The sequence below is a fragment of the Aulonocara stuartgranti genome (assembly GCF_965226115.1).
Source record: "Aulonocara stuartgranti genome assembly, chromosome: 13".
Lineage (NCBI taxonomy): Eukaryota > Metazoa > Chordata > Actinopteri > Cichliformes > Cichlidae > Aulonocara > Aulonocara stuartgranti.
In genome coordinates this window covers 23,787,440-23,803,111 of record NC_138949.1, presented here as the reverse complement: position 1 = coordinate 23,803,111, position 15,672 = coordinate 23,787,440, and the positions used below count along the sequence as shown (strand labels likewise).

The following is a 15,672-nucleotide window of genomic DNA, read 5'->3' as shown; positions in this document are numbered from 1 at the left end:
GTTTTGGATCATTATTCATTTGCAGGTTTTGTCCTGTCAGTTTTTGAGTATTTGTCTCAGTCTGAACGTCAGGTCGAGCAGAGAGCAGCTGTATATGCTTATAATACTGCCTTCACCATGTTTAATAGATAATGGTGGCATGCTTTGGATCATAAGCAGTTCCTTAGTTTCCGTAGTTCCGTAGTTTTCCATCATTCTAGTACAAGTTAATCTTAGTTTCATCTGTTCAAAGGTTATTTTTATTAAATTTTTAATTTAATTAAACTGTGCAGACTCCTGTAGATGTTTTCCAATCTGATCTCAGCGGGCCTTGTTTATTCAGAAGTTCACATGATGTTTCTTTGCTTTTTGAATTTTCATTTCCATGATGGCATCTCTTGGTAGTAGACCTTGACAATGATACACCTCCCTCCTCCAGACTGTTCTTGACTTGGTAAGATGCTGTAAAAAAAGTTCCTTCTTAACTTTTGAAATATTTCTGCTATCATGCACTTTAATTCTCTTCTGCTGTTTTTCAGGCCCTTTGGTGTTGCTCAGCTGGCCAGAGCTGGCCTGAGGTATATTAATTATTTTGAAGAGCAGACTGGACTGTTGATTTAAGCAAAATTTTTGTCTCTGTCTCTAACAATATTATTTTGTTTTTTTCAGCCCAATGATGGGCTCCCTCACGTACACTGACATGTCCCCGGGCTACATATTTGAAATTAAAATGAAAAGAATATATAAATTCAACACTTTGAATCAACTTCAGATATTATGTCTGCTTCATTTGTCATGAGGTAACAAGGGACAGACCTCACCTAGCCATGAAACTGCTTGTCAGTCAATTGTGCAATTAATTTTTGACCTCTGGGGGTTGGTTCATAAAAATGGCTGTAATTACTAAACAGTTATTATTTAAATTTTATTTTATTGGTACGACCCCCGCCCCCCCCCCCCCCCCACCCTGATTTTAAAGCTGCATGTCTGCCAATTTAAAATCCACAGTGGAGGTTCACCAAAGTACAAAAAAACTGTTTCTTTGTCCATCAAATTCTGGACCTAACTGCAACATCAATAACATCCTGAAATTGTTTTGTGCCCACATTTAATGCAATCGGACCAAATGTCCGCCCCAGTGTGTGGCTAACCGTTTTGTGCTTTTATTGTGGAGGTCACGTTTTATGTTGGTTTACTGGATTATTCTTACGAAACATTTCAGGAGTCAGTCATTTGTTAAAGAAACAGTTACAGTCAAGTTAGATATAACATGTGTCTATAAATGCGGAAAAATTGTAGGAAGTAGAAATGGAGTGAACTGGAGTGCAAGTGTGTCCGAGCTGTACTTAAGGACAGTGTTGGAGTTAATGTATTTTGTTAACTTCTGCCACTGCTGTTAAAACCAACTCCCTCTCTCTTGTGCTCTCCAATTTATATGTCAAGACAGATTAAGTCAGAGGCTAAACACTGAAGCTGAACAGAGCGCATTATCTTGAAACTGCAGGGGAACCAAGAATCAACCCTGAGCATCACACTGTCAACTGAATGAGGAATTTTGCATTGGCCACAAAGCTGAGCCAGCACGCACTGATTTCTGTACAAGCCTGGGATTATTTAGCTTTCGCTACAAAGAGTTTATTCAAACAGTTTGTCCACTAGTGCCGCCCTATTGTGCTGCCACAGCAAACTGTGCTCTACAGCCTAAATGAATGCTTTCACCGGTGTCTTGTTTACTCACACGCACATTTGAAGGTACACACACCGTCAGCCAGGCCAGGCACATGAAAGAATACACACACCCCTGCAAACACCTCGCAATATAAGCACTGAACAAAGAGCCATCACTACGGCACATGTGCTGCATAACAAATGTGTAAACACAAATACATTCGCATTTTGTCCAAACAAACGCAGCACACAGATCACTCTCTGCTCATTCATAGCCAGGTTGTTTCTCTTGTCTAATCTCACCCCTTAAATCATTGAGTGGCAGGGCAGAAAGACTCACCAGCCCATCTGTATTCCTGGGTGTGCGTGACCTGCACTCTAACGGATGGGCTTTGACCACAGGCGAGCCAGATGAGGAGCAGAGCAGAGCAGTAGTATTACTATCCCACACTGGCTCTGCCTTTTGCTATTCTCCACCTCCGGGCTCAGCCTTCTTTCTCTCTGTGCCGGCAGGGTGGAGCCTGATGAGTGTTGTGTGAGGTCGGCTGGGTTCCTGTTTGTGCATTTATGGCAGTCCATCTGTGTTAATGCGTTAGGGCAAGAAGCAGTTTGTGTGTGTATGTGTGTGGATATAAAAAGGGCATGAAGTTCTTCATCTGAAATGGCCATCACTGTAAGTTTCTTCAGGGTTTTGCATTAGCAATGGAGATTCTGCCTTTTTTTCTTTTTCGCACACATTATATAATAAGCAGACAGATATTAATTATTGATCATCATTTTTACTTTGGTTTATGTTGATTCAAATTTTTGCAAACACATTTGTCTTCAAATCCTAGGAGATTCGGAGGAGAGGCAAAGCATGTGGGTTGAGTTGCAAGAATGCTTTCTGAAGCCCAGTGTCTGTGCAACTGCATCAGATCCGAGATCATAAGGTCAGGGGAAAGGAATTTGTACAAAAATAGCAACTGGCAATTAACTTTCCCACAGTGAAAAACTGGCATCGGCCCGGCTATTTGTTTTTTATCATCACCCTATTATTACAGCTGTATTTTTGGCTTTATTTTTCAAGGCTGATGAAAGATGGGCAAAGAGGCAGAAAAGATCCCAGGGCACTCGGATTTGAATCAGGCATTGGCAATTATCAGTGTGTCTTATCTGAAATGTCATTATATTCGCAGAATCTTAGATTCCTAAATCTCCAATCTGCAGTGCTGTACTTATAATTTGTCATATGACGTACTACAGCACATTCATTTTCACTGTAGATAGTAGATAATAAGGTAGAACAGAGTTCTGTTTCCTTCAGCAGATCATGATTTGTGTCAGGTATTGCTGCAGTTTTTTAAAACCCACTCCTGTGATCCTGTTGCACTAATGTAAAGCGGAGATCTTTAAAACATGTATGCATTAAGCTCCAAAAACGCCAAGTGCAATACTTAAAAGCTGCAACCAGAGACTCAGGCAGATACTATAACCAGCAGTGTCTTTATTTCAGCACTTCAACAAAAAACCCAGTGCACACTTTGTACTCCCTGCCACCACCATTTTCCATTGAATACCTGCATGGTGCTCTCTCTCTTTTTCTCCTAAAAACAGCTAGCTTTATTCTTATGAACTATATATAAATGTAGTTCACCATAAGCTACATCAGTACACCTTGCATTGTATCTTGCATGGAAATAAAACGATTGTCCTGTAAAAATCAGGGCAATAAAGTAATTCTGATTAAACAGAAAAATATAAAATGTATTGTAGAGTTGATGACAACAAAAACAAAACTGTTAAAAGTGGAAATTACCCACAATAAGAAATAATAATGATTTTTATTTATCTCTCTCTCTCGATAGATAGATATAGATATATCTATATCATTCATTCTTTCATTCTTTCTTTACTGTCCCCTAGTGACACCACGATGTAGCGGTTAACACAATGATGTTCCCATTTCAAGATTGGGAAGAAATACAAACCCAGCCTCAGGGAGTCACAAGCTACTGTACTCCAGTGCTGGTCCCAAACCTGGATAAATGGCAGAGTTGCATCAGGAAGGGCATCCCTCATCAAGTCTCTGCCAAATCAAACATGCAGTTCCATCTTCTGTGGCAATCCCTTGGGAAATAAACCAGTAGCTGAATGTACCTTTTGTTGTTTGCTCTGTCCTGGCATTTTATTCTCAGGAATTTTCATCAGCCAAAAAGGTTTGCAGACTTGTTAGCTTTTCTGCCAACAGGACTGTGAGTTTGTTCGAAAGATCTACGTGTACCATGTATGACTTTCTCATAGTTATTTTTGAAAATTCTATTTTCAACAATTAACTATGCTGAAACACTGTTCTGTTTCTCAAGCTGGGATTAGTCATAAAAGACTGTGTCTTGCTAGGTAGAACTATTGATGCATCTCTAGCAAAACGGTGCAATGCAGCTTGTTTTTTGCACTCAAAACTAGGGATGGGTACCGGGCACCGGTTCTGACATAAACGGTAGTAACCAGACCAAAAAGCAGCGCACATTTCGGTGCTTTATTTCCCCCTGAGCTGTGATACACTTCTAGCCAATCATTTTACATTTCCGAGGATAGTAGGCAGGGCCAGGTACGTACGTTATTTTAGAGCAGAGCTACAGATTAAAAATGCCCAAGGCAAAGCGGTCAAAAGTCTGGCTATACTTCACAGCAAAATATGCAAACTCAGCAGCCTGCAACAAGTGCTTTAAGCTGATACTGTCAAATCCGATGAAACACCTGGTGACGCATAGCGTTTTTTTTTTTGTTTTTTTTGTTTTTTTTTTTTAAGCCGAGAAATGCGCTGTATTTGATAGCTTGCTGCGAGACCTCACACCGAGCACATCTACTGCGGGTGGGTTGCCTGTTATCGGACTCGGATTTAGCAACATCCCCCAAAAACACAAAGAGTAGAGTCCTGGCCCCTAGCCCTGCCAGTGTAGCAGAAATGATGACTGATGATGATGGCCGCAGCAGCAGCCGTTCTTCTCTGGGTCAGTAGCTTAATGTTGTTCGTGTGTAATTTACGTTGAGTAGGCTAACCACGTTATTACATTAATGCATGTAAGGTGAACTAGCAAACATCATCATAGTTACATGCGGCTGTCTTCTTGTTTGATGGCAGATACTTCCTTCACCCTGGCCAAAAAGGCTAAAATGACCAAAGAAAAAGTGGAAAACAGTTAAACATGAGAGGTTTTTGGACCAATTTTGTGTTCTCCATTCTTTAAGCACCGGTTTGAGCACAGTTTAAGCACCGGCACCGTTTCAAAAGTACCGGTTTGGCACTGGTATCGGATAAAACCTAAACGATACCCATCCCTACTCAAAACACAGCTGCTGTAGGTTCATGGATGGAGGCTTGTCAGTGCTCTGCGTATGGCTTATTTAGGCAGTCATAAAGACAAAACAGTGGCAGCGCAGATTACAAGTTTTACTGTTTACATACACTGCTGCCATCTTACATTGTGAAGTCGGTAGGGCTGTGCTGACTTTGTGAGTTGGGAGTTTGGCTTCCAGACTTCCAGAAAATTCTGACTGGGAACACAGAAATGACAACTTTCAACATCAAATGGAATGCACCAATAGTGACCCCCAATAGTCAACAACCCATAACCAAGGAGTCATGAAAGTAATCTGTGCTGTTTCATTAAAATGCAAATATATATATACAGACTGGGACAATTGGCATGTTTCACAGCAGCCATTTTTTACATCAAATAGCAGTTAATAGTGTTACTAATGAAATTCATGAAGATTCTGTAAGTTCCATCTGTCCATTTTCTTCCTATTATCCAGTTCAGGATTGCAGGGGTTTTTTGAGCCTATCCAAGCTGTCATGGGCTGAGAGGCAGGGTACACCCTGGACAAACCACCAATCTGTGACAGTGCTAACTAGGGATGGGTACCGGTATCCGGTGCCATGATGGCACCGGTTCTGACATAAACGGTAGTAACCAGACCGAAAAGCAGCGCACATTTCGGTGCTTTATTTCGGTGCTTTATTTTGGTGCTTTTTTTTCCAGAGCTGTGATACACTTTAGATTCTAGCCAATCATTTTACGTTTCCGAGGATAGTAGGCGGGGCCAGGTACGTACGTTCTGTTAGGGCAGAGCTACAGATTAAAAATGCCCAAGGCAAAGCGGTCAAAAGTCTGGCTATACTTCACAGCAAAAGATGCAAACTCAGCAGCCTGCAACAAGTGCTTTAAGCTGATACTGTGATACTGTCAAAGGAGGTAACAGCTCAAATCCGATGAAACACCTGGCGACGCATAGCGTTTTTTTTAAAAGCTGAAAAATGCACCGTATTTGATAGCTTGCTGTGAGACCTCACACATCTACTGCGGGTGTGGTGCCTGTTATCGGACCCGGAGTTAGCAACATCCCCCAAAAACCTGAAGAGTAGAGTCCTGGCCCCTAGCCCTGCCACTGTAGCAGAAATGATGACGGATGATGATGGCAGCAGCAGCAGCCGTTCTTCTCTGCGTGAGTAGCTTAATGTTGTTCGTGTGAATTTACATTGAGTAGGCTAACCTAGGGCTGCTCGATTATGGCAAAAATGATAATCACGATTATTTTCACTGAAATTGAGATCTTGATTATTTGACGATATTTATTTAACCCTTTAAGACCTACTATAGAACCAAGTCCGCCAGAGCTTATATTATTTTTTTACATGTTGTAGTGCCATTTGTGGGAGCATTTGAAGTTGGTATACAACTGTTGTAGCCCATATTTTAATAATATGTATGCATTAAGTCCATAGTAACTACATTAATTGCAAAAAAGTGCAATAAACTACAAAAAAATTGAAAATCGTTTTTGTTTTTTTTACATATTTTCTACTTGGAGAAATTTAAGAGGCTTATCCCTCAAAACTTTAAATACAAAAAAGTTGCAAAAAATAGTTTACAACAACAGGAAATTTATTTTGAGTGTCTTCATAGTTTTATTTTGGAGATACACCAATTTTTATATACTGCAGGAAAAACAAAAACAATCCTATGATGCAAATTTGCAAAGAAAACAGCAGGTGCATCAAAATAAACTATTTCCAGCAGTGCAATTCGAGTTCTAAGCATCCCAGAAACTATTCAGAAAAGTCAAACATGACCAGTATAGGCTTTTAAGGCCTACAAGTAAAAAAACTACATTTTCCACGAAAATGACGTCACTTCCGGTTTCAGGCAGGAAATGGCGGACATGCCATAGTTCGCGCTGACGTCTGTTTCACTGTGGGAAGTGTTATGAACAGCTGATCGGATCAGCAAAGCGTGTTTCTGGAATATTATGTTTTTGTTGCTGCAAGTGCTTTTTATGCAATTTTTGCAAAGCTTTATGTGGAAGGAAACCGTGACCGAGGACAAGCTGATGGCATAAGATGTAAGTACAACTCCTCTGGTTTCATATGTAAAACAAAATATTGCGCTAGCTTACACGGTTCAGGTTCTACAGGGATTTAAAAATAGTTACACAAAACTGAGCGTGCAGCTCTGACCGGCTAAAGGGTTAACAATAACAATGTATTGAATAATGACTTTAAAAAATAATATAAAATAGTGTGCAACACCACTGAAGGTTTTTTTTTTTTTTTTTTTTACCTCTCTTTTCAACCAACGGCAGTCACTCTCCTCTCCAAATAACTTCTGCTTAGCTTTCCGAGCTTCCCTCGGGTCCTCTTAATCAGCGGTCTCCAACCTTTTTTGCACCACGGACCGGTTTATAAGGTGTCGCGGATAAATGAGGGAGGGGCTAATAATCGGCTCAGTCATTTTTAATGATCGTTGAAAGCCCAGATCGTAATCGTGATTAAAATTCGATTAATTGAGCAGCCCTAGGCTAACCACGTTATTACATTAATGCATGTAAGGTGAACTAGCAAACATCATCATAGCTACATGTGGCTGTCTTCTTGTTTGATGGCAGATACTCCCTTCACCCTGGCCAAAAAGGCTAAAATGACCAAAGAAAAAGTGGAAAACAGTTAAACATGAGAGGTTTTTAGACAAAGTTTGTATTTTTTTCCATTGTTTAAGCACTGCTTCCAGCCAAGAGTGATGCCATAAATCCCCTATAGCTGCAGAAAAGGCTAACATTGTTATCTTTTTACAAAAAAACAGCTGAACATGAGAGGTTTTTGGACCAATTTTGTGTTCTCCATTCTTTAAGCACCGGTTTGAGCACCGTTTAAGCACCGGCACAGTTTCAAAAGTACCGGTTTGGCACTGGTATCGGATAAAACCTAAACGATACCCATCCCTAGTGCTAACACATAGAACAGACAACCATTTACACTCTGACCTAAGGTCAGTTGAGAATCACCAATAGATCCAACCCCATGCATGTCTTTGGACTGTGGGAGGATGCCAGAGTAACTGGAGAAAACCCATTCAGACATGGGGAGAATTTGCGAACTGCACACAGAAAGGCCCCACACTGCACAGCAAATCCAGCATGTCCAAATTAACACTGTCGGATTTGATTTCAACACTATTAAAGTGTCTATATGGGTCCACACCAGAGAGTGTTAATTTAACTCTTTTTGGAGAGTTGGTACGTTAACTCTGATTTAGTGTTAAACACCAAATCTGTCTGGAGTTGATAATTTAACACTTGGTGTTAAGAGTTTATATATTAACTCTCAAAGAGTATTTTAGTTTAACTACGTAAGAGTTATCTTCTAATTCATTCTAAAAAGCAGGAATTTTCCTGTTCTGAACTTCTAGAAATTTCTTTTGGAAATAAACATTTACTAAAAAGATGCAATGGTTTTTGAAAAACATTTATTCTGAACTGTGCACCACAATTTCAAAACATTTTCTGAAAAATGTAACAGTATACATGTTCTCACTTTCATTAGAATTTTGTTTATCAAAAGGTCTGACATGGTAAATGCAAATAACAGCATTCTCATCACTTATTTCTTCAATACAATATGCATGTCCTTCATTCATCTCTTTGTGGAACTTCAATGCACATCTGCTCTCCCCCATATTCCATCTTCACAAGCATATCCTGTGCGGAGATTGAATAAAAATTAGTTGACACTAATTAATGGCACAAATAATCCAGTAAACAATTGCAGCACAGTTAAAAAAAAAAAAAAGGAATCCTCTTTGAGCCATTACTTGTGTAAAGTATTTTCCCAAAAGACAAAGACACAGGCAACAGGTAATACTGAACTAAATGTAAAACCTCAACCTTTTTCATTTTTACCTAAACCGTGTGCACAAAACTCTGGAGGGATCTATGCTAACGTAGAATCCAGTCAGGACGTCAGCTACTGCTGTTTGCTCGTTTTTTTTTTATGGGCGATCGTTTTCAGGCTTCAAGTAGCACCATTATACCAACATTTCACATTCTAGACATTGTTTTAGGCGTATTTGACCAAAGGTTTGACTGAAAATTCACATGCAAGCTTTTTTTCAGTGCTGTGGTATTTGCCCGCAAACAATACCTTTCAGCTAGCTAAAACAGAATATTATGCTATCAGCGAGCAACATGGCTAATGCCTTTCACACAGCTTTGTCTCAACTCCAAAGAGCCACAGAAGTAAAAACTAATAGAAATAATTGAAACAATCTTTGAAAAAATGACTTACCAAGCATGGCAAACAACTCAAATATGTAGAGCAAAATGTTCTGAAACGGCTTCACTTCAGCTTCGATTGGAGCCGTGCTGGGGGCGGAGTCTGTGAATTTACTCTGTTGGTGTCATAGCCCCTGTAGGAGTTCAGAGTTAAGAGGTCAAGAGTTAATGTTTCCATTGTAACACCTCCAGATTTGACAGAGAAACACTCATTTTTAACACTCGATTTTAACTACTATCATTTTACACCTCAGAGTTACATTCAAAGAATGTGACTCTGCTTAGAGTAAAATTAACTCTACTTTTGCAAGAAGACTATTAACACCAAAACACTTAACACTTTTGAATTTGCTGTGTGGATTCAATCCCAGGACCTTCTTGCTGTGAGGTGGTAAGAGTTTACCAAGAGTTTATGTGATTTAGTTACACCTAATCTGGGGCGGCTGGGGCGATCGTGGCTCAAGAGTTGGGAGTTCGCCTTATAATTGGAAGGTTGTCGGTTTGAGCCCCGGCTTGAACAGTCTCGGCCGTTGTGTCCTTGGGCAAGACACTTCACCCTACTGGTGGTGGTCAGAGGGCCCGGTGGCGCCAGTGTCCGGCAGCCTCGCCTCTGTCAGTGCGCCCCAGGGTGGCTGTGGCTACAATGTAGCTTGCCATCACCAGTGTGTGGATGACTGGGTGTGTAAAGCACTTTGGGGTCCTTAGGGACTAGTAAAGCACTATACAAATATAGGCCATTTACCATTTAAATTTTATATCAAGTGGATGTAGTTGTAGATGTTGTTTTCATCATTTGATATGATTGAGACACAAAGGGGAAAATCTGTCATGGAATCATTTCACCGTTCCTGCTACTGCATAGCTTGGCTTATTAACCATTCAGCTAGAGAAATATTTGACTTAGCCACAAGTCCTTGAATCTGAAGATTTGTTTTTCCCATAAAGGTCCCTGGCCCCCTAACATTTTTGGACAAATGGACAAACTGGATGACGTGTTGATATTATAACAATCTGTGTTCAGAGATGCTGGTTTGTAGAGATCTAAATGGTGTTGTGACAACTTCAGTCGAGAGGTCAGTAAACATGCTCTCATCTTAGATGCTGTAAAGCCTGTGAAATAGTGTCTGTGATTTGCAGGGTTTTAAAGGGATTGGCTGTTGTTTTTATCTGCTAGTTCAAAGCAGGGACTTAGTCTGAAGGTGCTTAAACAAGAAGCTGGTCCAATGCCAGCAGCGTGGTGTACGGTTTTTGTTGTTTTGAGACTCACTATGTCCTGATCTCCTTATTGAAGGTATGCTATAATGTTTGTACTAATGAAAAGTAGGTTTTTATATTGGGAAATATGTATCACAAAAACAGAAAATAAAATGTAGAAGGTCTGGCTACTTGCAATAACAATATTTACCTTTTTATTTTGTGCAGTATTTCTTTCCTTGTAGACTGTGTGTCTATTCTCAGTCATGCTCTTTCTGCTCTTTTATGTATTTCTTTCTCACTTTGCCTGGTTGGTTTTGTTGCTGAGATCTAAGTGATTAACTGCCAGTGTGAAACATTTCAGGGCATGCCAGCCCAACTAGCAGAGACCCTTGTGGCTTCAAAAAAGCAAACCGAAACATCAGCAGCACAAGGCTCTAAATGGAGCTTGAAGACCTCTTTTTTTTCTTGGTCTAATGGTCCCTGTGATACTTCCCCGGAGGCTGACATTCAGCTAGGCAAAACTTTGTGCAGCGCTGAGCAGAGGCGGAGGCAGACATTTGATACACCCAGGGCTTAGAGTTTTGTTCAAAAAAGAATGACTTCATATAGGGAAAATATATATATATCACATCTGCAGGACACCTTAAACTAGTTTTTTAATTAAGCAGCAAGGCAGAACAAAGTCGGGGCTGTATCAAGACACGAGGACTAAACCCCAATTCAACCAGACCAAGAACTGATCTGGAATTAAAACAGGACTACAACAGTTCAAAATCAGGACTACTTAGGACTTAACCAAGACAGAACCAGAATCAGAACTAGATGATAGTAGCACTAAAAATAATCATAGACCTGCACTACACTTATTTTTTATTTCTACCAAAGTCCACTATTTAGATTCAGAAAAGTTTATATAATTATTCAGCCTTGTTGTGCAAACAAGCCTGCAGAACTTAATAATTGTAGAATTTGAAAAATAAAAAACTTAAAAAGAAACACTAGGTACGATGAGTACCTATGATACGGTGATACTTTTGGTAAACGACCATTTGACTAACATGTCTGTCTCACCTGCTCTTGTTCCATCTCTTTTCTGTCGTCATTCTCTCTCTCCCTCTCTGCTTCTCTCTCTCTCTCCCTCTCTGCTTCTCTCTCTCTCTCCCTCTTTGTGCTGACAATCAAGCCAAACACCAACATCATCAAATATACAGTTGAAACCAGATATTTACATACTCTTCAGATAAAAACACAAATACTTTTTTTAATTGTAACATCAAATCAGACTAAATGTTTATTTTTTTAGGTTGATAAATATAAAAAACATAGTTTCTCTCTTTACTCTTAAAGTTAACAAATATCTGTATTTCTTAATTGTAAATGGCACCAAATTGTATTCAAAATTGAGCCACACTTATGGAGCTCCACAATTCTTTTCCTGGTGTTTTGGTTGACATCTCTTGATTTTCCCACGTCAAAGAAACAGGCTCTGTGTTTTGCCTTATATGCATCCACAGGTGTGCCACCTGTTTACTCACATGGACTCTACTAACCTATCAGAAGCTTCTTCAGCTCAGAATGGAATCGTCTGGAGTTTTCTTATTAATTAACAATAAACTTAGTGTATATGTACTCCTAAATTTGATGAAAGTGATAAAAATAGACAGGTCTGTCTCTCTTTATTCTGACATTTAACTAATTCAAAAGATATTTCAATATTTATTTATCCAAAACAAAACAAGTTTACTCTAAATTGATGTTGTACAGTAAAAAAAAAAATGTTCTTGTGTTTTCCATAAAGTGTCTGTAAATATCTGGTTTAAACTGTGAATATACTGCTGTGTATTGAAGTTCCTCTTGTTTTGCATAAAAATATACTAAACAACATACAAAGCATAATATATAAAATAACATCTACCAGAGTTTTTTCTTTGAAAGAAGCTCCTTATGTCCATTCTTGTATATCAGTGCATTACTGAAACCGATTTATTTAGCCGTGGAGGGTAACAACTGAAAATAGGAAATAAACACGCATGTAAGCTAAGACTCCAAAGAAACAGCATTGTTGTTGTTCGGCTTTTCGTTTCGCCATTTGTTGATTCACTCGAAGAGCAAGTAACGTAATATGGGTCAAGTGATCAGTTTGATATCAATCTTTTGTGATTCACCGTCATATTTACATTATTTGTACAGTACGAATGATTTGCTTTGCTACCTGGTCAAACTTCAGTTCTCCTCTGTCTGCCTGGCTGCGTTTCTCCAACAGCGTACTGGCAGGCAGCAGCTCCCCCCACCCCCTCATGTCTGAGCTCGGATCATACCAATATTAGGGGGAATTGACGCACAGTCGTAAATTCCCACAGCGTGCACTATGTGCTTCGAATATTGTGTGTAGTTTTTGTTTTATACAGTTGTCAGCCAGGCATGTAACTATGAAAAGAAATTACACTCCAAAAGACCCCGGACTTCTGAAAAAACAACTCTGGCTTAAGCCCAGTAAGCCGCCCCCCTCCTCCCGCTCCGCCTCTGACGCTGAGAGGTGTCAAGTCAAAAAAGCTCTATCAATACTGAAGTTTTGTTTGATGACAGATTCATGGTGAGGTTTTAGTTGTATTATACATTAACAGTGGCATTATTTCCCAGATGTGATTACCCTTACACTCACATGTTTCACCAGCACAGAGAAAAAGCTCTCTCGCCAAAGGTGCACACAAGCAGAAAGGGAAAGAAAATCGCTGCATCAAACAATCCTGCTCCAAATGGCAGATTTTGGCTTTGTGTTTCTGTGTAGGAAGTAAAACAGACCTGAAAGACTCACTATTTGCATTATCTTGCGTAATCTCTGAGTAATTGGAAAGGAATTAATATTAATCCTTTCCTGTGGCACGGTGCCCCATAAAGCTGTTGTGCCTAAGGCAGAACACAGAGACAATGCAGAGAACATGCCAAGATCCTCTTCAAGTAAAACATGCAGCATCACTGGATGGGGTGGCTGAACTGTGCTTTGCAAGGGTTTGACTAAAGAGCCCTTGAATGCGTGGGCTTCATAGGGGGGACGTAATACAGAAGAACCTCACACCAACCTTTAAATCCTGACTTGGTTGGGTTACATTCACACAACTGCCTGCTTCACAGCAGCTCAGGAAACAGTCGGAGTAAGTGTGAGTTTCCACATGACAGGGAAAGTGGTACTTGTTCACAGTGAAATGTAGACTATAAAGTTTTACTTACCACATATAGTAGAGCCAATTTAATGAACATCGCACTCCTGGGACCCTTTAGCACTTTACAGTGTAGTTTGCAGAGGGAATTTGCTGAATGCAGAAATGTGTGGAGGAAATCAGAGGTTGTCAGTGTCACAAGCCCGAAGGCTCAGCACATTATGATTATTTTTTTCTTTTCTGATGCGTTCTGTTAAAATGAGCTTTTCACACACTTTATTTTAACCTTGCCAATTAGCGCTTCATACTTCAATGTACACAGATGAGGAATTTAAAAGTGTTTTTGTCAGTAATTAGAAATTCTCCTATAAACATCAAAAATCAGCAGTTAGTGGACATTCAGTCTGGGCACTCATCTCGTCTTGACCATAGACAACATATATTACAGTAACATCAACCACTGGTGAGTGAAGTCACCTTGTGAAGTCTCAAGGAGAGAGTTTTCTTCTTCATCATTTTGGTGTTAAGAAACTGGATGTGATGACGAGCGTGGCGGAACTAACTGAGGAACTAAGGGACACTGCATGCTGCACGTTACAATGTACTTTAGGCTTACCAGAACACAAAGCCTGCTTTATTGTCCTTTTTTTTTTTTTTTACTCTAATTGGGGCTGTAATTTACACAATAAATATCACGCTATATTTACACCTTATCTGAAATTATAAACCATAAATGTATAGTTCTATAGAAAAGGATGTCTTTTTGAACCCAGAGGAGTTGCTTTGGGAACCACTAATAACATTTTGGTGCTTCTGGTATAGCAAGCAGAAAGCCCAACCACAACTTCCTGTTGTTTATATAAATAATGTAAATTAAATCTGCAAGCAGCAATGATAAGGCATTTGCACCTTGGCACACTCAAGCATGCTGCAGTGTGGCTATCTAGGATTGTGATTGGCTGTTGCACAAACTAGCACTTCCTATGCACACGAGGTGTTTTTTTTCCTCGAGCAAACGCACAGAATAATATGCCATGTTGCTGCATACCATGTGTGGAACCCACAATTAAAATTTCAACATGATGTGTATTACCACTTGCTGATTTCCTGTTGCTACTAGATGGCGCTATAACATTGACTAAATATTCGCAATTTAGCATTGGCAAGGTTTACTATCATTAATTGCAATGTAATAGAGGGTGATATAGAACTATTCTGGAATAATCATGTTTGTGTCCCAAAAAATATGTATTTATCACTAGTCCTGATGCATATGCTAACTATAACCCAAAAAAGACAGTTAATTTGCACAAAGAACCAGAACTTCTCACAGTCAGTGCTCACACCCTATCAACTTTTTTATATGCTAAGAAGACAGGCTTTGACAAACAGGTAAAAATAGAATATTGGAAGGGAAATCTAACACAAATTCACTTATATTAACGGCTTTTTTTCAGTAAAAAAACAAAGTTGTAAAAGAATATTCAGTGGTTTTGTATTAATAGAATGTATGTCTGTAAAGTGTTATCCCTTTCCTACAGATTCTGTACATCTTGTTTTGAAAATATCTGTTTATAGAGATTATAGAGATGTAACACCAACTATATCACATTTGAAACATGAGGTTTTGTGATTTTTTTTTTTTTTTTTTTTTTTTTTTTTTTTTTGGAGAAGTTTACGTCTCCCCCTGAGAAACCTTTGAATTGCACAATAAATTCTAAAGAAATAAACTGCAAACAAAATCAAATAATTAAGTAAATAAATAAATAAATGAATGAACACTATTAAAAAGGAGAATTTTCTGGAATTTACTTGATGGTTCAGGGTTTAAAGTGTTAGAAGGTTGTTTAAACATGTTTAGACTTATGTCTACAAGCAATGCGGACATGTACACGTATTTTTTAGAAAAAGTATTTCAATAGAAATGTTTCACCTCCAGGTCCAGCTGTATTACTTCTTCCAGAACTTTCGGCTACATCTCGCCCTCATTAGTGGAAGAATTTTCTTTTTTTTATATAAGACCCCAATTATCTACTGTATTTTAGCAAAAGCTGCTCTTCTGGGGTTCTCCAGAATAATT

The 15,672-nt window shown here is 39.2% G+C and overlaps 2 long non-coding RNA genes across 2 annotated transcripts; one reads left to right on the top strand and one right to left on the bottom strand.

Annotated features, from left to right (window-relative positions):
* Positions 1 to 1,240: 1,240 nt before the first annotated feature.
* LOC309720556 lies at positions 1,241 to 6,402 on the top strand. The gene is made up of 3 exons (XR_014280513.1): positions 1,241 to 2,320; positions 2,484 to 2,579; positions 3,553 to 6,402. It is a non-coding gene; the product is annotated as an uncharacterized lncRNA (long non-coding RNA).
* A 2,013-nt stretch (positions 6,403 to 8,415) lies between these two features.
* LOC309720555 lies at positions 8,416 to 9,571 on the bottom strand. The gene is made up of 2 exons (XR_014280512.1): positions 9,251 to 9,571; positions 8,416 to 8,664 (listed from the first exon to the last, which is right to left on the bottom strand). It is a non-coding gene; the product is annotated as an uncharacterized lncRNA (long non-coding RNA).
* Positions 9,572 to 15,672: the final 6,101 nt, after the last annotated feature.